Source organism: Hyperolius riggenbachi, chromosome 6 (genome assembly GCF_040937935.1).
Source record: "Hyperolius riggenbachi isolate aHypRig1 chromosome 6, aHypRig1.pri, whole genome shotgun sequence".
NCBI classification, from domain to species: Eukaryota; Metazoa; Chordata; class Amphibia; order Anura; family Hyperoliidae; genus Hyperolius; species Hyperolius riggenbachi.
This window is the reverse complement of record NC_090651.1, coordinates 109,550,182-109,574,441: the sequence shown is the minus strand read 5'-3', so window position 1 is coordinate 109,574,441 and position 24,260 is coordinate 109,550,182. Positions and strand designations below refer to the sequence as shown.

The 24,260-nt window shown below is 45.5% G+C and overlaps 1 long non-coding RNA gene across 1 annotated transcript in view; it reads left to right on the top strand.

Moving 5' to 3' along the window:
- Positions 1 to 16,339, top strand: part of LOC137521037 (uncharacterized) — a 47,892-nt gene extending 31,553 nt beyond the window's left edge. Inside the window, exon 4 of the long non-coding RNA XR_011021999.1 lies at positions 16,260 to 16,339. This is a non-coding gene — a long non-coding RNA (uncharacterized lncRNA). The remainder of the gene's footprint in view (positions 1 to 16,259) is intronic.
- Positions 16,340 to 24,260: the final 7,921 nt, after the last annotated feature.

The following is a 24,260-nucleotide window of genomic DNA, read 5'->3' as shown; positions in this document are numbered from 1 at the left end:
GGAAATTCCTGTCGGCAGATGGCGCTGGGGAGTGCAGAGGAACCAATCCTCTGTACCTCCACAAATGCCAGACAGGAATTGTACGAAGCACAGAACGCAATCGCAAGAGAAGGGATTGCGAATGAGAACGAGCAAAGGGACAGGTTGTATGTGTGTGCGCCAATCTAGTCGCCACCCCGCGACCGCGCACACACAACAGCAGATACGAAACAGAAACGCGATCGTGAGAGGTGCGATCGCCAGACGTGACACAAGGCAGATCAGAACAGAATACGAGGATAGCAAAGGCACAGCAAATCATACGAGGAGATGTGGAAAATAACAAATGCTAGCTAACCGTGAACTGCGCACTCATTCGCAACAGTGCACGCGGTTATGCGCGGTCTCCACTTAATAAGCACAATAGAGACAAGCACGCCTAACTAACCATCGACAGACAAACATGAAACAGAGGACGTGAGCGCTTGCTTAAAGGGACACTTAAGTCAAACAAAAAAAATGAGTTTTACTCACCTAGGGCTTCCAATAGCCCCCTGCAGCTGTCCGGTACCCTCGCCGCCTCCCTCCGATCCTCCTGGCCCCGCCGGCAGCCACTTCCTGTTTCGGTGACAGGAGCTGACAGGCTGGGGACACGAGTGATTCTTCGTGTTCCTAGACACATTAGCACCCTCTATGCTGCTATATGGTATATGATATACAGTGGAGGAAATAATTATTTGACCCCTCACTGATTTTGTAAGTTTGTCCAATGACAAAGAAATGAAAAGTCTCAGAACAGTATCATTTCAATGGTAGGTTTATTTTAACAATGGCAGATAGCACATCAAAAAGAAAATCGAAAAAATAACCTTAAATAAAAGATAGCAACTGATTTGCATTTCATTGAGTGAAATAAGTTTTTGAACCCTCTAACAATAAAAGACTTAATACTTAGTGGAAAAACCCTTGTTTGCAAGCACAGAGGTCAAACGTTTCTTGTAATTGATGACCAAGTTTGCACACATTTTAGGAGGAATGTTGGTCCACTCCTCTTTGCAGATCATCTCTAAATCCCTAAGGTTTCGAGGCTGTCTCTGTGCAACTCTGAGCTTGAGCTCCCTCCATAGGTTTTCTATTGGATTAAGGTCCGGAGACTGACTAGGCCACTCCATGACCTTAATGTGCTTCTTCTTGAGCCACTCCTTTGTTGCCTTTGCTGTATGTTTTGGGTCATTGTCGTGCTGGAACACCCATCCACAACCCATTTTCAGTTTCCTGGCAGAGGGAAGGAGGTTGTCGTTCAGGATTTCACGATACATGGCTCCGTCCATTTTCCCGTTAATGCGATTAAGTTGTCCTGTGCCCTTAGCAGAAAAACACCCCCAAAGCAAAATGTTTCCACCCCCATGCTTGACGGTGGGGACGGTGTTTTGGGGGTCATAGGCAGCATTTTTCTTCCTCCAAACACAGCGAGTTGAGTTAATGCCAAAGAGCTCTATTTTGGTCTCATCAGACCACAGCACCTTCTCCCAGTCACTCACAGAATCATTCAGGTGTTCATTGGCAAACTTCAGAGGGGCCTGCACATGTGCCTTCTTGAGCAGGGGGACCTTGCGAGCCCTGCAGGATTTTAATCCATTGCGGTGTAATGTGTTTCCAATGGTTTTCTTGGTGACTGTGGTCCCTGCTAATTTGAGGTCATTCACTAACTCCTCCCGTGTAGTTCTAGGATGCTTTTTCACCTTTCTCAGAACCATTGACACCCCACGAGGTGAGATCTTGCGTGGAGCTTCAGAGCGAGGTCGATTGATGGTCATTTTGTGCTCCTCCCATTTTCGAACAATCGCACCAACAGTTGTCACCTTCTCTCCCAGCTTCTTGCTAATGGTTTTGTAGCCCATTCCAGCCTTGTGCAGGTCTACAATTTTGTCTCTGACATCCTTGGACAGCTCTTTGGTCTTTCCCATGTTGGAGAGTTTGGAGTCTGCTTGATTGATTGATTCTGTGGACAGGTGTCTTTTATACAGGTGACTAGTTAAGACAGGTGTCCTAATGAGGGTGACTAATTGAGTAGAAGTGTCTAACCACTCTGTGGGAGACAGAACTCTTAATGGTTGGTAGGAGTTCAAAAACTTATTTCACTCAATGAAATGCAAATCAGTTGCTATCTTTTATTTAAGGTTATTTTTTCGATTTTCCTTTTGATGTGCTATCTGCCACTGTTAAAATAAACCTACCATTGAAATGATACTGTTCTGAGACTTTTCATTTCTTTGTCATTGGACAAACTTACAAAATCAGTGAGGGGTCAAATAATTATTTCCTCCACTGTATGCTATAGCAGCATAGATGGCGCTATTGTAGCCAGGAATGCGAAGAATCACTCGCGTCCCCAGCCTGTCAGCTCCTGTCACCGAAACAGGAAGTGGCTGCCGGCGGGGCCAGGAGGATCGGAGGGACACGGTGAGGGCACCGGACAGCTGCAGGGGGCTATTGGAAGCCCCAGGTGAGTAAAACTCTTTTTTTTTGTTTGACTTAAGTGTCCCTTTAACGGTTACCTCACCGAGCCTCCATCAAGCGATCGTAGCAGACAAGACAGACACACGAAAACAGGGACAAGCGAGAGATAGAATCCACAGTACTAGCGAAAGTGGCTAGCGTGATCCAGGTACAGAGTAGCAGAACAGAAGGATCCACAGCACTAGCGGAAAGTGGCTAGCGCGATTCCAGGAGACAGAACAGAAGGATCCACAGCGCTAGCGAAAAGCGGCTAGCGCGATCCAAGGAGAAAGAACAGAAGGATCCACAGCGCTAGCAAAAAGTGGCTAGCGCGATCCCAGGAGACAGAACAGAAGGATCCACAGCGCTAGCGAAAAGTGGCTAGCGCGATCCCAGGAGACAGAACAGAAGGATCCACAGCGCTAGCGAAAAGTGGCTAGCACAATCCAAGGAGACAGATCAGAAGAGATAGCTGGTAGCAACCGCTGCACCAGCTATACTCCAAGAACAGAGATCAGAACCATTTCCTGTCGACCACCGTTGGGACAGGACAATGGCAACAGAACAAACAAACAGATAAGCAATCCTAACTGCACTAAGGAAACCTGCCTAGTGCAGTTTTCCAGGAATTACTCTAAGCTGATCTTCAAACAGAGAGTAAGGCTGACACTCTCCAGAGTGTTTCACTGGAAGACTCCTTATGTACAGCAAAGCATTGTGTGAAACACATAGTACTTATAGTACACGCCTCCAATGAATGTGGCCAGGCAATTTGCATGACAACGTATGCAAATCCCTCAGCAAGCACAAGCTGCAAAACTGACAGAAACTCTTCTTTCCAGAGTCCTGCAGCATGCAAACCCAAACAATGGTCAAAAAGCTGCCTGCACAGGCAGCTAAGCGGATTCTCACAGGGGATTTATTAAAAATCACATCCCTCAAGTGAGATCACACACATTATGTGCTGCTAGTGGGTCTCAGAACTAACATTTGAACAATTGCTGACAGTCAAGATTAAGCTGGTAAAAGAAAATGGATTCTAGTTGCTCTCCGATGCTGTATCATGTTTGGTCCAGTTTTCATGGCGCCAACCTTAAAGAGAACCCGAGGTGGGGTTCTGACAATTAAATCCGCATATAGAGGCGGGGTCTGCCTATACAGCCCAGCCTCTGTTGCTATCCAGATCCCCCCTAAGCCCTCCCTGCGCTCTGCGATCACCCATAAATCACAGCCGTGCTGCTGCCACGCAGCGTGTCACAGCAGGCTGTGTTTACCTCTGTACTATCAGTCTGCTGCTCCTTCCGCCTCCTGCATAGCTTCGGTCCCCGCCCGCGTCCCTTCCCTCCCTGCTGATTGGAGGGAAGGGACGCGGGAGGGGACCGGAGCTATGCAGGAGGTGGGGGAGAGAGCCGTGACTGACAATACAGAGGTAAACACAGCCCGCACAGCGCGGCTGTGATTTATGGGGGATTGCAGAGCGCAGGGGCAACTTAGGGGGGATTGAAATAGCAACAGAGGCTGGGCAGTATAGGCAGACCCAGCCTCTGTACGTGGATTGCATTGTCAGAACCCCGCCTCGGGTTCTCTTTAACTACTTTGGCCTGTTGGAGATTGCTACTACGTCCAAAAGGCTGCTGCTGTGCGCTGCTGCGTGCTCTCACACGTGATCACAAGCTCCCATGCCGCCACGCGTTAGCCCGGAGATCAATGAATGGCAACATAGTTCCCATGCATTGATCTAAGTCCCCAGTAGAAAGACCGACAGCTTCTTTGAGAAGCCGCAATCTTTCTAAAGAAAAAAAAGTTTCCAGTCCTCCCTATACTTCCTGGAAGTGAGAGCGCTCGCTTACAGGATTAAAAATAAAAAATTTACTGTGGCCATCTTGTGGCCTAATAGTAAAACTACATCTACATAATTTTTTTTAGTAAATAAACACAATTTATTACATTTAAAATTAACTGTTTACTCCTCACACCAAAAATTACCTGAATAAAATTTTCAATAAAAAAAAAATTACAATTAAAAAACAAACAAACAAAACATAAATGGTTACCTAAGGGTCTGAACTTTTTTAATATGCATGTGAAGAGGGTCTATTACTATTATTTTTTAAATTATAAGCTTGTAAATAGGGATGGACGCAAAACTGAAAAAATGCACCTTTATTTCCAAATGAAATATTGGCACCATACATTGTGATACATTTTTTTTAATATTCCTGGTAAAATGCATTTAGAAAAAAATAATTCTTAGCAAAATGTATCACCCAAAGAAAGCCTAATTGATGGCATAAAAAACAAGCTATAGATCAATTCATTGTGAAAAGTAGTGATAAAGTTATGGACGAAATAATGGGAGGTGAAAATTGCTCAGATGCATAAGGTGAAAAAATCACTGAAGGCTGAACTGGTTAATAAATCATCTCAAAAATTCCATCCCATAAGCAACCCGTTCACAGAAGCGACATATTTGCTGCTAATTGTGAGCTACACCTCAGGCCAAGCTTCTATACCCTGAATGCATGCATGCTAATGCTAATGAACAAAACCTTAAAAATTTCTAATTAACTCAAAGAAAATATGTATCATATATACGCGTGTATAAGCCATCCCGTGTATAAGCTGGCCCCCTCAACTATTGTCACTGAAACGCCCTAATAATGTGTCACCTGTGGATAAGCTGACCCCATTATGTCTCCCATTAGTCTACCCCCTGTATATAGGCAGAGTGCCTCCCCCCTGTATGTGGTGAATGTGATACAATGTGAAACATGCTTGCAGAGTGCATATGTATGATTATGCCGAGTGCATGTGTATGATTATGCAGAGTGCATATGATTGATTATGCAGAGTATGTAAAGAGTGTATATGGTGCAGTGTGTTGTGAAGCGTACATACCTCTCCTCGTCGGCCATCTTCCCATCTCCCTTGCAGCTCTGCACTTACTAAATCCCGGCTTCAGTGTCTTCTGGTCTGTGGCCAGCCATCTTCCCGTCTCCCTTGCCGTTTTGTACTCGCTCCTGACATCTAGTGGCTGAGAACGGAACTGCAAGGGAAACAGGAAGTAGCTCCCCATGATGAAAAGGAAGTGAAACCTGTTCATCTAGCAAGCAGAGCTGCGCAGGAGAAGCTGCCAGGAATGAGGAAAAGTAATTATACCCCCACACCCCACACACGACTCGCATATAAGCCGACTCCCCCACTTTTGGGACACTTTATTTGTCCCAAACATTTGGCTTATATGTGAGTATATATGGTAGAACTCTACAGGAGATTTGTTTCTACCATGCCAGCCCCAATAATAGCTTGTTGCCCCAGATGACCAGAAAGCATTCTTTAAAGGATACCACAATCGAAAAAAAGTTTGCAGCAGTGTGTGGGGGGTTAAAATTACATACCATTAGCCAGTCCTGCCCCCTCCGTTTGCCGCCGTTAGTCTGCTATAAGTCCCGGTGCCTTGATTGATCCCCCCACCCAGACATACTGCGCCCTGTGCACGCAGTATGTCCTCCCCTCTTCACTTCTGGCTGGCGCATAGCGATCGGCTCAGAAGCACGTTCATTCCTCTGCCTCCCCTGTGCTGCGTGTGCGCTCCATTACACTTAGCGTCACATGATTAGCATGTGACGCTAAGTGTAATGGAGTGCACACGCACAGGGCGCAGTATGTCCGGGTGGGGGTCAATCAAGTCGCTGGGCACCGGGACTTATAGCAGACTAACGGCGGCAGACGGAGGGGGCAGGACTGGCTAATGGTATGTAATATTAACCCCCCACACACTGCTGCAAACTTTTTTTTCGACTGTGGTATCCTTTAAAACAGGGGTATCCAAACTTTTTAGGCCAAGAGCCATATCACCATTCTTGAGAGTGCTAGGTAGCTGAACTAGTGAGATTAAATACAATTTTGCTGATTGCTATTTGGTACACTATGGCTATCATTCATAAAAGTGTGTTCGGTAGAAAAATCTTGTCGGGAAAATACCGCATTCTGTATTTTAGACTTCTGTGTGCTAATTCATAAAAAATGTTTACACTTGCAATAGAAGTTTGGTATTTTGCCGAACTAAGGCTTGTGGTAACACGAGAAGCTGGCTGAGTTGTTACATTTCTCTGTGCAGATCTGATCTGATATACAAGAACTTCTCTGTGCAGAGACAGCATTACAGTAAAAGAGGCAGCCCCAACTTCCTTTTTTTTTTAAAACTGCCTCTCTTTGCCCTGAATCTGCACTGAATCTGTGTAATAGTCTTTCTAAACAATCTATTTATTTGTCACAGCTTAGAGGAACTTAAAAAAAATGTTACACATGCAGGCTTTCTGATGTGAAATTTATCTGACTGAAATCAGGTACCCAAGAGGTTAAAAAACACAGCCTGGGTATTCTGGAAAGTCTTTTTTGTTCTGCTCTCACTGCTGCTGCCTGGGAGGTCTGTTTCCATTAACATTGCTGTTATCCACATGCTTATCGCCTCTTTAAAGCAAGCAGTATTCTCCGTCCCAATACCGCCTGCTCTAATCTTTATGAATTGACTTTTAGTGACATGTGTTTATATAATCACTGCACAAGGCGTTAATTTACTGCTCTGCTTGGGAATATCAGCTTTTCATGCGGAAACAGCTTTTATGAATTCACATTTTGCTAAGTGGTCGGTAAAGTCAGCTGTTTTCAGCATTACCGCATACGGGAATGATTTATGAATGATAGTCAATGCCTGCAACATTTTGTCAAAAAATACATTGCCATGGAAATAACCCATATACCGTGCGCAGTTAGCATGTCCCTTGCAATATGCAGACATAGTGCTACTGGCACAGTGGCAGCTGCTAATGAGTGGATGTTACTGCTACTGGCACAGTGGCAGCTGCTAATCAGTGGATGTTACTGCAGCTGGCATAGTGGCAGCCGCTAATCAGTGGATGTTACTGCTGCTGGCATAGTGGCAGCTGCTACTGGCAAAGTGGCAGCTGCTAATCAGTGGATGTTACTGCTGCTGGCATAGTGGCACCTGCTAATCAGTGGATGTTACTACTGCTGGCATAGTGGAAGCTGCTAATCTGTGAATGTTACTGCCGCCTGTATAGTGGCAGCTGCTAATAAGTGGCTGCTACTGGCACAGTGGCAGCTGCTAATCAATGGGTATTACTGCTGCTGGCATAGTGGCAGCAGCTAATCAGAGAATGTTACTGCTGCTGGCGTAGTGGCAGCTGCTAATCAGAGAATGTTACTGCTGCTGGCGTAGTGGCAGCTGCTAATCAGTGGCTGCCACTGCTACTGGCACAGTGGCAGCTGCTAATCAGTTGATTTTACTGCTGCTGGCATAGTGTCAGCTGCTAATCAGTAGCTGCTACTGGCACAGTGGCAGCTGCTAATCAGTGGATATTACTGCTGCTGGCATAGTGGCAGCTTCTAATCAGTGGCTGCTACTGCTACAGTGGTGGCTGTCATGCTGATAAACTAAAGGCGAGCAAAGGGGGTGGCAGCATGGCCATACAAGGTGAAGGTTGCCCCTGCATGTGGCACCCCAGCTATGGCCTGCAGGCCACATGGACTTAAAGCCAGTGTTTACCAATTTATAAATAAAAAAGTCAGATACTCACCTAAGGAGAGGGAAGGCTCGGTCCTAATGAGCCTTCCCTCTCCTCTCCCGGTGCCCTCAGTGCTGCACTGGCTCACCCGTTCGCGTCCGCCGCCGCAGGGACTTCGGAGGTCTTCGGGAGCACTCGGGCTTCCGAAGACGGGCCGCTCCATACTACGCACTCGTGAGTGCGTCATAGAGGGCGCTCGCGCATGCGTAGTATGGATCGGCCCGTCTTCGGGAGCCCGAGTGCTTCCGAAGGTTTCCGAAAGCTTCCTTCGGCTGCGGAAGTGGCAGTATTTGACTGAACTGGTCGAATACTGCCACGGGGGATCCTGCGTGGGAACGGGCACCGGGAGAGGAGAGGCAAAGCTCATTAAGACCGAGCCTTTCCTCTCCTTAGGTGAGTATCTGACTTTTTTATTTTTAAGTTGGTAAACATTCACTTTAACAACTGTAGAGTGTTTCAGGGGCCACCAGAGAAGGCTTGGTGGGCCGCATTTGGCCCTTGGGCCGGACTTTGGACATGCCTGTATTAGAATATTAAACAAAGCACATCAACAACCTGTCAGTAGGGAAGAAAACAGGGAAGATAATCAAAGAGACTTTTCTAAACAAATACAACACATCATTTTAAAATTGGGGTTAGAGGGAGCCCTTGCCACACACAAAGATACACATTAGAGGGCTGAAGGCTTGGCCAGTATCAGTTGCAGCTATTAGTAACTCCTCACTAAAGACCTGATGTCTCTCAGCTTCTTTGTTTTATCATGAATAATCTACGAGCAGCGAATGTGCATAATGTGTGTATTAAAATCACTTTTGTAAATGAACAGATGATTAAATATTCATGCAAATCTGCATAACTTTCTGGAGAGCAAAATTGTTCAAAAACATGTTGTTATTGAACCAATATATTTAAGTGTCTCGGGTTGTAATATTGATTCATTTTCAGCTCATTTTTAAATACTGAAAGTGCTCAGTGAAGGTTATGTACCAGTAAAGTGAATAGTGTAGATAATAAAAAAGAGGTTGCTATGGAAACTGAGCCCCAAGAGAATAAAGCTTGTGATTTGATCTAAGTCCCACCCACTTGTCACTCACTGGTAAAAACCTGGCCTTTTAAATCAACTGTAGGAGGTCATTCACTACTCAGGAGAAATCTCAAGTGCAAATTCACTATTCGTAAAAGGGCAGCGAGTTGGTGGGCACATGCAACTATTCATGTTGCTTTACCATCAAATGATGCCCACCCATTGCTACGGAGATTTATGCTCCAGGCAACTGATGCAGTCATCACTAGGGATGAACGAGAATGCTGACTTTAGCAGTTAATAGCACCCATACATACTACAATCACCAAATTTGCAAGCCGGAAGGAGGAAGTGCACTGGTGTGAGGCTTGCAACACGACCAATAGGACGCGTGCAAGCTGTTTGGAATGCAGGGTGGATGGCGGAATTATGGGTAAATAACCCCTTGTATGCCCGCCACACACCTGCGCCAATTAAACCTCATTTGAATCACGAGTAATCACTCGTGATTACTCGTGAGAGTATCCGGTGAGCATCCCTGGCTACACGTTTCTGGCCCAGGGAGAACAGGGAAGACACCGCGGTGTGGAGAGGACAAATTTGATGAACAGGCTGATTGCAGAGCTGGCAGAGGTCTTGTTGGATGGCTAGAAGCCAAATGTCATGGCAGACATTAGGCAGGCAAAGTCAGGTCACAACACTAGCTTCCCCCCTAGCCATTGCTCCTACCACTGCCAAATCATGTTTTTACCACCGTTAAGTCAATAGCCTCTAATTGAAACCACTAATTCAGTCCAACCGCTGCTAAATCACTCCGCTTCTGCCACTAAGTTTGTAGCCACTAATTGAAACTGCTAATTCGATCCATGTGTTATAATTACACAGCACATATTAAGATAAGATAGCTTATGGTAATCTGAATGATTGCTAATACTTTCTGCTTTAAGAAGATACATTTATATTAAGCATAACTTTTTTAGTAAGTATTTTTCAGTTTCTTTGAACCACTTTTACTTCCCCAGTGGTTTTGGGTCATCATGAGCTGTCTCGATACTAGTCTGTACTACTTGATCCAAAGTCTCACCTCATAAAGCTACTGTATATTAATCCATGCCCTGCAGAGATGAGGAGCTAAAGCTCTGAAACCTTGTATGCATGTTCGAGAAGTAAGGCTCTGTAAAATGTATAAGTTATAGGCTCGCTATACAATAGTGCTTCTGGGTGTGTGTGTCTGGCTTTTAGGGGCACAAAGAGAATATATGTGTATTTAGCAGTGATCTTTCTTATTCACTTAAAGGATAAATACGGCAAAAATGTTGTATAAAAACACATACCTATGGCTGTCCGTCCTGTCCAGCAGGAATGGATCGCATCCTCCTTTCCCCCCTGAGATGCTCCGTATTTATTCTATTCGGTCCGGTCTGTGTCCTGATCTCGGAGGTCAGAGGCTGTAAACTGGAAGTATTCAACCTCCTGCCTGAGCAGTTTGAATCCGGGAATAGCCACATGCAGGTGCAGTTTGTACAGTTCGTACAGTTCGTACGGAAATATTAACTGCGCATGTGCAAGCGAACATTGAGGAAACAAACTGCACCTGCTTGCGGCCAATCCCAAATTTAGACTGTGCAGGTGTGGATTGAATACTTCCAATTCACAGGACCCGCCTAGACTGGATAGAGCAAATACTGAGAGGGCGGGACACGATCTATCCCTGCTGGACAGAACTGACAGCAATAGGTAAGAATTTTTATAACAGATTTTTGCCGGATGTATCCTTAAAAGCTGAATGATTGCCAATACCTTTTATTTTAAGGTGAATTCAAGGTGAAATAATAAAAAAAGATAAGGTAAGTACCTAGGTAGATGGAAGCCTGTGGCCAGTGCTAAATGCAGTAATAATGAAGAGAAATACGAGACTAAAGGGATGAGAAGTTTACCATGTTTGGTCATTTAGCATATACACTTGCAGAGATTACACGGGATGAGTCATGCTATCTCGGTGCCTGCATGGTATCATGTAACGCCTGATTTGGTCGCTGCTATAGACTGTAATGTAAGTTATGGCTATGGCGGCACAGGGGCAATTTCTCATTAAATCACTGTAATTTGGGTGCCGGCAATAGACAAATCCCGAATTACTCCTTCAAAGGGACAAATTAGGCAATCAGTAGGGGAATATGTTTGTAATATATTCCCTTTCATTGTCTGTCCCAGGGAGAGCCTTCTCCCAGCTTCTCCTTGTGCCCAAATAGCCACTGCTGGAACCACATGTACGTTACCTGGAAGCCTCAGCCTATAACATGATTCTTATTATAATATAATCTCTACACAGGCCTTTCAAACAAAAGCCTTGCACCACCTGCAATTAGTACAGAATGCCGCTGCAAGGCTGTTAACTAGCCAACGCCGCCATTGCCACATAACACCAACCCTTTACTTGCTCCACTGGCTACCAATAAAATTGAGACTTTTGGTTAAGATTAGCTTATTGACATTCAAATCTTTGCACAGTCTTGGCCCCAGATACCTGAAGGACTTGTTGCAACTGCATCACACCCGCCACAATATTAGATCAAAAGTTCATAGTAGTACAAAATGCAACTCCTCCTTTGCCCAGTGTTTTAAAGTTTTTTTTTTTTTTTTAAGTTTCTTTTTTCTTTTCTCTAACATATAAAAGCTTCAGGGTATGTTTGCGCAGTGAAAAGGCACAAAGCGGCTGGGCACATCCAGTAAAAACTGGCATTTATTGTATATCCATTAAAAAACAATGCATAAGACCGGAGCAATAGTCAGTCAGGAGAGAGGGTGACAAGCAGGGGTCTAGTCCTGGGAAAAGAAGTGAGTGGACTCACTCGGAGAATTCCTGCGGCGCGCCGAAAAATGGGCATGGTCAAGCACCCCGTGGGCGTGGTCATGGGTGGGGCTAAATATACATGACCTTAGCAGTGATGTAAAAGGTCTGCCGAGGAAGTTTGAGCTCTGCCGTAGTGTATCCCCCAAAAATAGATGTAATCTGACAGCATTTCACCAAAAAGACACATAATCTGGTAGAAGTTCCTTCAAAATACAGATAATATGGAAGTGGTTCCCCCAAAATAGACAATGTGGCAGCAGCAGTTCCACCAACATACACATAATTTGGAAGCAGTTCCCCAAAATACGCGAAACCTGGCAGCGGATCACCCAAAATACACGTAACACCCAAAGGACATATAATCTGGCAGTAGTGGTCCCCCAAACATACACAATCTGGCAGCAGTTCCCCAAAATACACGTAATCTGGCAGCAGCCGTTCCCCTAACATACACATAATCTGGCAGCTGTTACCCAAAATACATAACAGCGGTTCCACAAAAATGCAGATAATCTGACAGCAGTTCCCCCAAAATAGGTACTCCCAGGTAGCCAGGTCTATAGGTGTCCCCAGTAGGGATGCTTAAATTCGGCTTCGGGAGATATCCGGATTTTTGCTATCCGGATATCTCCCAGTAATGCTGTGCGGGCTGGGCGGGGGGGTCAAGCTTACCTCTCTGACGTCTTCTTCGGTCGTCCCTCAGCGCCTCCCACGATGCGCTCCAAGCGGCGGTCACCTGATTACAAACACTTCCTCCTTCCGGGTTGAAGGAGGAAGTGTTTGTAATCACGTGACGCGCATGGAGCGCATCGTGGGAGGCGCCGAGGGACGACCGAAGAAGACGTCAGAGAGGTAAGCTTGACCAGCCCGCACAGCATTACTGGGAGATATCCGGATAGCAAAAATCCGGATATCTCCCGAAGCCGAATTTGAGCATCCCTAGTCCCCAGTATATGTAGCCAGAGGTATAGTTGCCTAGTATATGTAGACAGGGGTATATGTACCCAGTATATGTAGCCAGTGGGATATGTCCCCAGTATATGTAGTCAGGGGTATATGTGCCCAGTATATATAGCCAGGGGTTATATGTGCCCAGTATATATAGCCAGGGGTATATGTGCCCAGTATATGTAGCCAGGGGTATATATGCCCAGTATATGTCACCAGGGGTATATATGCCCAGTATATGTAGCCAGGGGTATATATGCCCAGTATATGTTGCCAGGGGTATATATGCCCAGTATATGTTGCCAGGGGTATATATGCCCAGTATATGTTGCCAGGGGTATATATGCCCAGTATATGTAGCCAGGGGTATATATGCCCAGTATATGTAGGCAGGGGTATATATGCCCAGTATATGTAGGCAGGGGTATATATGCCCAGTATATGTAGGCAGGGGTATATGTGCCCAGTATATGTAGGCAGGTGTATATGTCCCCAGTATATGTAGGCAGGGGTATATGTGCCCAGGTAGCCAGGGGTATATGTCCCCAGTATATGTAGGCAGGGGTATATGTCCCCAGTATATGTAGGCAGGTGTATATGTCCCCAGTATATGTAGGCAGGGGTATATGTCCCCAGTATATGTAGGCAGGGGTATATGTGCCCAGGTAGCCAGGGGTATATGTCCCCAGTATTTGTAGGCAGGCGTATATGTCCCCAGTATATGTGGGCAGGTGTATATGTCCCCAGTATATGTAGGCAGGGGTATATGTGTCCAGTATATGTAGGCAGGTGTATATGTCCCCAGTATATGTAGGCAGGTGTATATGTCCCCAGTATATGTAGGCAGGGGTATATGTCCCCAGTATATGTAGGCAGGTGTATATGTCCCCAGTATATGTAGGCAAGTGTATATGTCCCCAGTATATGTAGGCAGGTGTATATGTCCCCAGTATGGGTAGGCAGGTGTACATGTCCCCAGTATAGGTAGGCAGGTGTATATGTCCCCAGTATATGTAGGCAGGGGTATATGTGCCCAGGTTACCCAGGTGTGCCCCCAGCCCCCCACCCGGAGGGAGCAGAGCAGAGAAGGCGAGCTATGGGGACAGTGGGGATGGGCGGACATCTCCCCCCCCCCATCCCTCACCTTTGTGCTCCCCTTCCTGCCTCTCTCCCCTCCAGCGTTGTTAAGTGTCGGGCCGGCGGCGAAAGTGGGCGGAGACTTACCTCGTTCCAGACGCAAGGGACGCTCCGCTCTGTGTGCGGCTAGTCTGGTCTTCTAGCCGCACACAGAGCGGAGCGTCCCTTGTGGCTGGAAGAAGGCGGAAAGTCTCCGCCCACTTTCGCTGCCGGGCCCGACACTTAACAACGCTGGAGGGGAGAGGCAGGAAGGGGAGCACAAAGGTAAGGGATGGGGGGGAGATGTCCGCCCATCCCCACTGTCCCCATAGCTCGCCTTCTCTGCTCTGCTCCCTCCACACAAGCCAGGGTGGACGGCGTTCACTCTGAAGAAAAAGTGGGTGAACGCTGTTCACTCGCGTCCACGCAGGACTCGACCCCTGGTGACAAGCATGAAAAAAACGTCTACAGCTGTTTTGCACTCTGCACGGAGCGCTTCATCAGGACCTGATGAAGCGCTCCGAGCAGAGTGCGAAACAGCTGTAGACGTTTTTTTCATGCTTGTCACCCTCTCTCCTGACTGACTATTGCTCCGGTCTTATGCATTGTTTTTTAATGGATATACAATTATTATTATTATTATTATTTATATAGCGCTGACATATTACGCAGTGCTGTACAGTGTATATATATATATATATATATATATATAGATCTTGTCACTAACTGTCCCTCAAAGGAGCTCACAATCTAATCCCTACCATTGCTATATGTTTATATTATGTAGTGTAAGTACTGTAGTCTAGGGCCAATTCTTTTTAGGGGGAGCCAATTAACTTATCCGTATGTTTTTTGGAGTGTGGGAGGAAACCGGAGTGCCCGGAGGAAACCCACGCAGACACGGAGAGAACATACAAACTCTTTGCAGATAGTGCCCTGGCTGGGATTCGAACCAGGGACCCAGCGCTGCAAGGCGAGAGCGCTAACCACTACGCCACCGTGCTGCCCATAATAAATGCCTGTTTTTACTGGATGTGCCCAGCCGCTTTGTGCCTTTTCACTGCCCTGACCTGCTGGAACTGTATTTGGCTTGGAGCACTTCGGAGTGACCTGGGCTTATGGTTTTGTGCACCTCTTCTTCTATTTATTGATTGGCTTCAGGGTATGTTTGCTACCGTTCTAATTACTATATAGGGGCATTTAAGCTCAATTCCTGTTAAAATGTTGACGCTATGTTCTCAACCAACTACAAAACTCTATTAGGTTGTTTAAACTTCTTCAATAAAAATTAAATTTAAAAAAATCTTAGATCAAAAGGATATCATAACTTGGTCACCTCTAAAGTCCACCTCAAAACCTCTGGAGACAGAGCCTTCTGTCATGCTACCCCTACACTTTGGAACTCTCTTCCACACCCAATCAGGACTTCTCCAGCTCTGGAAGCAGGAAGCATTTAAGTCGACACTGAAAAGCCACCCGTTTAGTCTGGTATTTATGAACACCTGACTACTTCCTCTGTAATACAGTACAGCCTGCAACCATGTATTGATCTGAGACATTTCTATGCACATTGAGTCCTATGAGAGAAAAGCACTTTACAAATGTTATTGCATTATTGCAACTGTAAACACAAAAGACTTCAACATTGCTAAACCATCATATGTAAATTCAAACTATCACTGTCCAGCCATTGTTTGTCATCGCAGATGTGAATTTGAATAGGTAACTGTAGAGAACTAGCTTTATTATCACAGCTTTGTCTCCACATTTGAGAGAAGGCTACACAATATTTTCAACAAAAAGAGTGATTTTGGTAAATGTAAAGGGATTATGTAGACAAGGGTTAAAGTTTCCCTCTGTGTGGGATGTGGCTTGCAGGCATAGCAATCCAGTCTCTGTACTACCGGCTCTCATCTTGTGCCAATAGCCTGGTTCTAAAATGTAGCCATTGCCAAAAATCCCCATTCCTGGCAATAGCTTATGTTGTACAGGTAGAAAAGCAGGGTTTAGTGGACATAGGAAAGAAATGATTTATTTGAATATGGCCATTTAGGAATTGTAAAAACAGTCACAGCTGCGCTAAATAAAGTGTGTGGTTCCTTTTTTTTAATTGACCCTTGCTTGTGTGTGTCATTTCCCTCTTTGCAGCATTCCTATTTCCTGCCATTTTTTTGTTTATCTTATAATTTGCACCTCACATTTTAGGATAATATTTCATTAAAATGACTATATCTTTGTCTCCCCTTGACAGTGAAGCACATGCCTACTGCATACTGATGCATCTCTGCCTTGATGTTTGGGCAGAATTATATATCATTATCTGGATAGCTTACACACAGTGAGACACAAATGGTATATCTGATTGAACTGTATGAACTTGGAAGTGCACATTAAATTGATATTTATGCCCCCAATTATGATGCATGGCTGTCATATCTTACTTAATTGAAGCTATTTTAAAGCAAGCCCTTTTTAAACTGTAGAATGATTTACAAGCTAAGAACTATATTTGCTGGTCTTGCCATCTTTGCATTACAGCAACATTTGCAGCCTTATGTTGTGAGACAGTGAAGAGAACAATGCTGAAGTGTAAAGGGCATTTCGCTATTGCCAATAGTGGTATATCTGAATATGGCACGGGAGGACGGGATATCAGCTATGTGTTTGCTAATGATTTTGTTCCTGGACTATCCAACATCGTTTTCATCTAAATTAATAGTCATTCAACTAAATATTTAAAGTACAACTGACCTGAGAGGACTATGGAGACTGCCATATTTGTTTCCTTTTAAACCAATGGTTGTCAAACTGAGGTGAGGGTGCCTTGATGGCTTTGAAAATTGTCCAAGGCACCCCTGGATAAAAACAACTACTGAAATGCTGGGATGACTTTAAATAGGCGTGTCCCCCCCCCTCCAAGTAGCTATTGATGATTAATAGACATCATCATACCCTCCAAGTAGTCAATGATAACCCCCACCGCCCCGCCTTATAGTGGACTCATTAAAAATACAAGATTTCAGAAATAAAATCTATTTTCTAAATTATAATAATAAATAGCAGCCTTTTTTCAGCTGCAAGATGACAAATATAAAATATTTTACATTTATTGGAGGAACCCCTCCCTTCCTTTCATATTGCCGGCACATAATCCGGCAAACTGGTGGAGTAGATGGTGTCCAGCAAAGGAGGAATTGCTAATGGCTGCCACCTGTATGACCCTAGTTGTGAAAAGAGAAGGGTGAAAAGCATGCACTGAAATAATCATAGGTTTGAAGGAGTGTTTATTTATCTTTGTATGTGTCAGAGTGGTGCAACTAAATATTTTGCATAAAAAAAATGTTTGGTTTGGGTCCGCTTTAAATTAGGTAGCATGTAGCATTCCCCCTCCAAGTAGCTAGTGATGATTTTTAGGCATCATCCCCCCTCCAAGTAGTCAGTGATAACCCCCAATTAGGAAGCATGTAGCATTCCCCCTCCAAGTAGTCAGTGATAACCCCCAATTAGGAAGCATGTAACATCCCCCCTCTGAAAAGCTAGTGATGCTCACTAGGCTGCATTTCCTTCCTTTCAAGTAGCTAGTGATGCTTATTAGGTGATGTTTCCCCTCCAAGTAGTCATCGACGCCCGTTAGGCAGCATCCCACCTCCAAGTGATCACCCATTGTATATCAATGTGCAGTTGCATTATCTTATGGCAATACCCAAAGGATGTGGATGAATGCTGAGGCGCACCAGCTTGCCACAACACCCAGTTTGAGAACCCCTGTTTTAAGCATGCACATTGCTTGGCTGTCCTGCTGATCCTCTGTCTCCATTACTTTTAGTCATAGACCATGAACAAGCATGCAGATCAGATGTTTGACTTAAGTTTGACTGCATTTGTACCATACTTGTTTTAGGTGTGTGATTCTACTGCTGCGTGAAAGATCAGGTGGATGCCAGGCAACTGGTATTGTTTAAATGGAGATAAATATGGCAGCCTCCATATCCCTCTCATGTCAGTTGTCCTTAAAGGACACCCGAGGTGAAAATAAACGAATTAAATAAACAATTGTATCTATCCTCTTTCTCCTAAAATGTCTTTTTAAGATATTCCACAGTTTTATTTTATATTTGAATCTACTTATTAGTTTTTTACTGTTTTATTGTTTTTGCTCAGTGACACATTCATTGAAGTATGCCAGAGCTAAAATCTATAATCTATTGACCCCATTTTATCTCTTTCGTGCTCTCAGAAGTTGTAATTTCTTATTAGTGAGGGTCACATTGTAGTCTGACCCAGTCAAGACTCAGATAGGAACTTCCACTTACTTACCTGATGTTTAACTCTTTCAGGCAGAGAAAAAAAAAGGAACACAGCATAGTTATTTATGTGCTAGGCACTGTACATACACATACTCATCATGTCACATGTCACCTCAGGTATCCTTTAAACACAAACCCCTTCCTGATGCCCCAACTTAAAGCACACCTGACCAAAAGCAAAGCTATTTAAGCTACTGTAAGCGCAGATGTATGTTCATGCTGGTTTCACATACTTTTGTGTTTTGTTTGTTTCTCTCCAGTAATCACTCCTTAAAATGTTTGACTTTCAGCTTCAAGTAAACCAGAGCTGAGTTAATAAGAAGAATCAATACTTACCCGGGGCTTCCTCCCGCCCCATAAGCATGTGTGGGCTCCTCGCCGTCCTCCCACGGTATACCGTTCAGCCGCTATCAACCTCGGTAACAGGCTCAGTCGCGTCAGTTGTGGCCTTCTGCGCATGTGCGGACCTCCCAGCTCTGGGACACTTTAAGTCAAATCTTCAGACAGGAAGAGGCAGGCTTGCAGCGATATTCCCTCCTGTTACCCTTCCATTCCCTCTTCTTCTCTTCCCATTTATGAGTAAATGGGGTGAGGAAGAGGAGGAAATGGGTTGGTGATAAGTGGGAACACTGCCATAAACTCCGCCCCATCCTTTCTGATTATTTGATTTTAGGTGAAAGTCAGATTTTCAGGAGGGTAGGTGAGCAGTGAGCAGATACTGCCAGAAGCGCACGGAAGGGGTTGTTCCGGGTGTACAGAACACCCCCCTGCACCAAGACCGGAAGTCAGAGTATTCGCAAAATATGTCTCCAATCTGAGCAGCGGCAGCCACAGATGCGCAGCTGCCGCCTCTGCTCATATCTGTGTGCGGCGAGGAGGACTCTGACTAGAGCGGGGGGCCCAGAGCAGATACATTACCTTATCGGCGGCGGCGGCGGCCGGTGATGGCGTCCCACTGGTCTCCATGGCTACCTTCCGGATGACGTGACGTCACCACGCCATGCAGCGGCCGGCCCGCGCTCCTCCCCCTGGCCATGATTGGACACTTCAAGTCCAGACCGTGGAGAGACTGCCTGGAGAAGTGAGGCTCGTTGGAGTAGTGATGCGAGCGGTCTCCCCTCAGGCAAGTGCAGCAGCTGGGTGGAATGTTTGGAAGCCAGCCATTCTCTGGCTACATATACTGGGACATATCCCCCTGCTGGCTACATATACAGTCTGGGCACATATCCCCCTGGCTACATATACTGCCCCCCCTGGCTACATATACTGGGGACATTTACCCCCTGGCTACATATACTGGGGACATTTACCCCCTGGCTACATATACTGGGGACATATACCCCCTGGCTACATATACTGGGGACATATACCCCCTGGCTACATATAGGACATATACCCCCTGGCTACATATACTGGGGACATATACCCCCTGGCTACATATACTGGGGACATATACCCCCTGGCTACATATACTGGGGGCATATACCCCCTGGCTACATATACTGGGGGCATATACCCCCTGGCTACATATACTGGGGGCATATACCCCCTGGCTACATATACTGCCCCCCCTGGCTACATATACTGGGGACATATACCCCCTGGCTACATATACTGGGGACATATACCCCCTGGCTACATATACTGGGGACATATACCCCCTGGCTACATATACTGGGGACATATACCCCCTGGCTACATATACTGGGGACATATACCCCCGGCTACATATACTGGGGACATATACCCCCTGGCTACATATACTGGGGGCATATACCCCCTGGCTACATATACTGAGGGCATATACCCCCTGGCTACATATACTGGGGGCATATACCCCCTGGCTACATATACTGGGGGCATATACCCCCTGGCTACATATACTGGGGACATATACCCCCTGGCTACATATACTGGGGGCATATACCCCCTGGCTACATATACTGGGGGCATATACCCCCTGGCTACATATACTGGGGGCATATACCCCCTGGCTACATATACTGGGACGTATACACCTGGCTACATATACTGGGGACGTATACCCCTGGCTACATATACTGGGACATATACCCCCTGGCTACATATACTGGGGACATATACCCCCTGGCTACATATACTGGGACATATACCCCTGGCTACATATACTGGGGACATATACCCCCTGACTACATATACTGGGGACATATACCCCCTGGCTACATATACTGGGGACATATACCCCCTGGCTACATATACTGAGACATATGCCCCCTGACTACATATACTGGGACATATACCCCCTGACTACATATACTGGGACATATATCCCCTGGCTACAAATAATGGGGACATATACCCCCTGACTACATACACTGGGCACATATACTTCTGACTACATATACTGGGGACATATACCTCTGGCTACATATACTTGGCACATATACCTCTGGCTACATATACTGGGCACATATATCCCTGGCTACATATACTGGGGACATATACCTCTGGCTACACGTACTGGGCACATATATCCCTGGCTACATATACTGGGGACACTGGCTGTTTGTCATTATGTGCATTTACTGGTGAAAAGCTGTCTCTTCTTATGTGCATTTACTGGTGCAAAGCTGTCTCTTATTATGTGCATTTACTGGTGAAAAGCTGTCCCTTATGTGCATTTACTGGTGAAAACCTGTCTCTTATTATGTGCATTTACTGGGGAAACGCTGTCTCTTATTATGTGCATTTCCTGGGGAAACGCTGTCTCTTATGTGCATTTACTGGGGAAACGCTGTCTGTCATTATGTGCATTTACTTCATATTTTTTCTATGTAACTACATTAGCTGGTATAACTACATTACAGTTAGCCCCACCCACGGGCAGGGTATATGAGAGATATATTTATTTAAAAATATATATGGGCATCAATATTAAAAAAAATCTTCAAAAAACTTTATGGTAGGCGTGACTAGGATGTGTGTTGGGGGTGTGGTTAGGGGTGTTGCCTGTTTCCCGATTTCTAATTTTAAAATGTTGGGAGGTATGCCTTAATGCTGCCTCAATGTGTTTGTGGGACCCCTGCCTATTTATATGAAATGCTACTTTAATATGTTTGGAGGGGATCCCTGCCTAATGTCAAACTGTACATTTATTGTTGCTTTGCCACTTGCATATGTTTTGAAAAGGGCACAGTATTTACAGCAAGTGTCATGTAGGGGGCCCCTTTGGTTTTTTTGTTCCAGGGCCTCATTTCACCTAGAACCGGCCCTGGCCGTCTGCTCGTTATTTCCCCTCCACCTCGGTCCCACTGTGCCCTCTGGTCCTTCTCGCCAGTAGCATATCACAGACCTTCTGTGTTCAGCATTTCCATAGAAACAGGAGAGCGGCCAGCAGCTCACAGGAACCGTGGGTGCGCTTCAAATGCCGGAAGTGATGTTATTAGTCACATCCTGCATTTGAGGTGTACGTGCGATCACTGCGAGCCGCTGGCCGCTCTTCTGTTTTGTGCTGAACTTAGAAGGTCTGTGACAGGCTACTGGGGAGAGTCGGACAACGCAGTACCGGAGGGAGGGTGAGAGTCTCACTTCAAACGGGGGTTTGTATTTACATTATGGGTGTCTGCAGCCGCCATGTAGTTATCTGTGTAGGGAATTGTCTGTAGCCTCCGTGTAATGATCTGTGTAGGGAATTGTGTCTGCAGCCTCCGTGTAATGATCTGTGTAGGGAATTGTGTCTGCAGCCTCCGTGTAATGATCTGTGTAGGGAATTGTGTCTGCAGCCTCCATGTAGTGATCTGTGTGGGGAATTCTGTCTGCAGCCGCCATGTAGTGATCTGTGTAGGGAATTGTCTGCAGCCTCCATGTAGTGATCTGTGTAGAGAATTGTGTCTGCAGCCTCCATGTAGTGATCTGTGTAGGGAATTGTGTCTGCAGCCTCCGTGTAACGATCTGTGTAGGGAATTGTGTCTGCAGCCTCCGTGTAGTGATCAGAGATGTAGCGAACGGTTCCCGAACCGTTCGCCGGCGAACCGCTCTGCTACTCTGGGCCTCTTACTACTTCCGGGTCGCAATGACCCGGAGTAGTACGCCTGCGCTGCCCGGCGGAGCGTGTCCTAGATCGCGCTCCCGTTGCCGGGCACTCTCTGCGCATGAGCGTGACGTCACTCATGACGTCACGCACATGCGCAGAAAGTGCCCGGCAACGGGAGCGCGATCTAGGACGCGCTCCGCCGGGCAGCGCAGGCGTACTACTCCGGGTCATTGCGACCCGGAAGTAGTAAGAGGCCCAGAAAGGTTCGCCAGGCGAACGGTTCGGGCCATCACTAGTAGTGATCTGTGTGCTACTAGCCTTTCCATTTTGTTTTTGATTTATGTCTGTGTCCCTACAGCCTGCTTTAGGTCTCTGTGGGCAGCTTTGTTCAAGCTTGAGCTTATCCCTCCAGACATTTAGATATTCTTATCTGGATGCTAAAAAAGATTTTCAACCAATTTACAAGATCTAATTCACCTAATTTACATGTAATCTGCCCAAAGTAGCCAACTTCATAAAGTTAACTGTTACTTATGTATGTTCCAGATAAGTAATTTATATCAATTTTTTTCTGTTTTACATTTATAGCTTAAAGTAAACATGTCAAAACGTCCATCATCCCAAAAAGGGGCCATCCTGAAATACTTTAAAACAGCAGCCAATAAAGATAATGCATCAGCAAAAGGGGTATACTTCAGTGAACAAAAAAGTGAGAAGCGGAATACATGTTTGCAGAACAGCATAGGCATAAAGAATGCAGGGAAAGAAGCGAGCTGCATAGAAAAGTTGTATGAACAAGTAGATCAAAGTTGCACAGTAACAGACGAGGTTCAGCCGAAGCAAAGTTGCACAGTTACAGAGGAGGTGCAGGCAGAGCAAAGTTGCACAGTTACAGAGGAGGTGCAGGCAGAGCAAAGTTGCACAGTTACAGAGGAGGTGCAGGCGGAGCAAAGTTGCACAGTTACAGAGGAGGTGCAGGCAGAGCAAAGTTGCACAGTTACAGAGGAGGTGCAGGCGGAACAAAGTTGCACAGTTACAGAGGAGGTGCAGGCGGAGCAAAGTTGCACAGTTACAGAGGAGGTGCAGGCGGAGCAAAGTTGCACACTAACGGAGGAGGTTCCAGCAGAGCAAAATTTCACAGTAACAGAGCAGACACAGAAAGAACAGAGCTGCATCGAAAGAGGGCATGTAGAGAAGGAGTCTACTCCAAGACTAGATATAAGCCATGTATTGACCAATATTTTGACAGACTCGGAGAAGTTTGATTTTTTGCACAACTTCTATAAACCACCCGTAGACTTTAAATTCCCTAAGAAATTAATGTATGGAAAACAAAGAAAATTTCATTATGGGTACCTTTCTAACTACAAATGGCTAGCCTATTCTAAGTGTCTAGATGCTGGTCTCTGTGTTTATTGTTCAATTTTTAGCCCAAAGATTTCGTCAGCAGCAGAAAATTTTGTTTCAGTCCCCTATGCTAACTGGAATAGAATGACCACAGCATTAGATAAACATCAAATTAGTGTTACACACTGTAATGCTGTTGCCATCGCCACCGACTTTGAGAGTGTCTACCAGGGAAAGCAAAAGGCTGTGGATCATTATCTCTGCCAAGAGAGAGCTGCACTGTTTGAGGAGAATAGGGCAAAACTTAAGACCATCATCGGCACTGTAATCTTATGTGGTAGACAGAATATCGCACTGAGAGGACACAGAGACAGCAACAAATGTGAATCTATAAACAAAGGTAACTTCAAAGCCATTTTAGAATACAGAAGTGAAGGTGATTCTGCTCTTAAAGCACATTTAAAAAAGGCAGCAAAAAATGCAACATATACCAGCGCAATTATCCAGAATGAAATAATTGAAATATGTGGTAAAATTTTGACTAGAGGTATTGTATCTGATGTCCAAGATTTCTTTAGTGTCATTG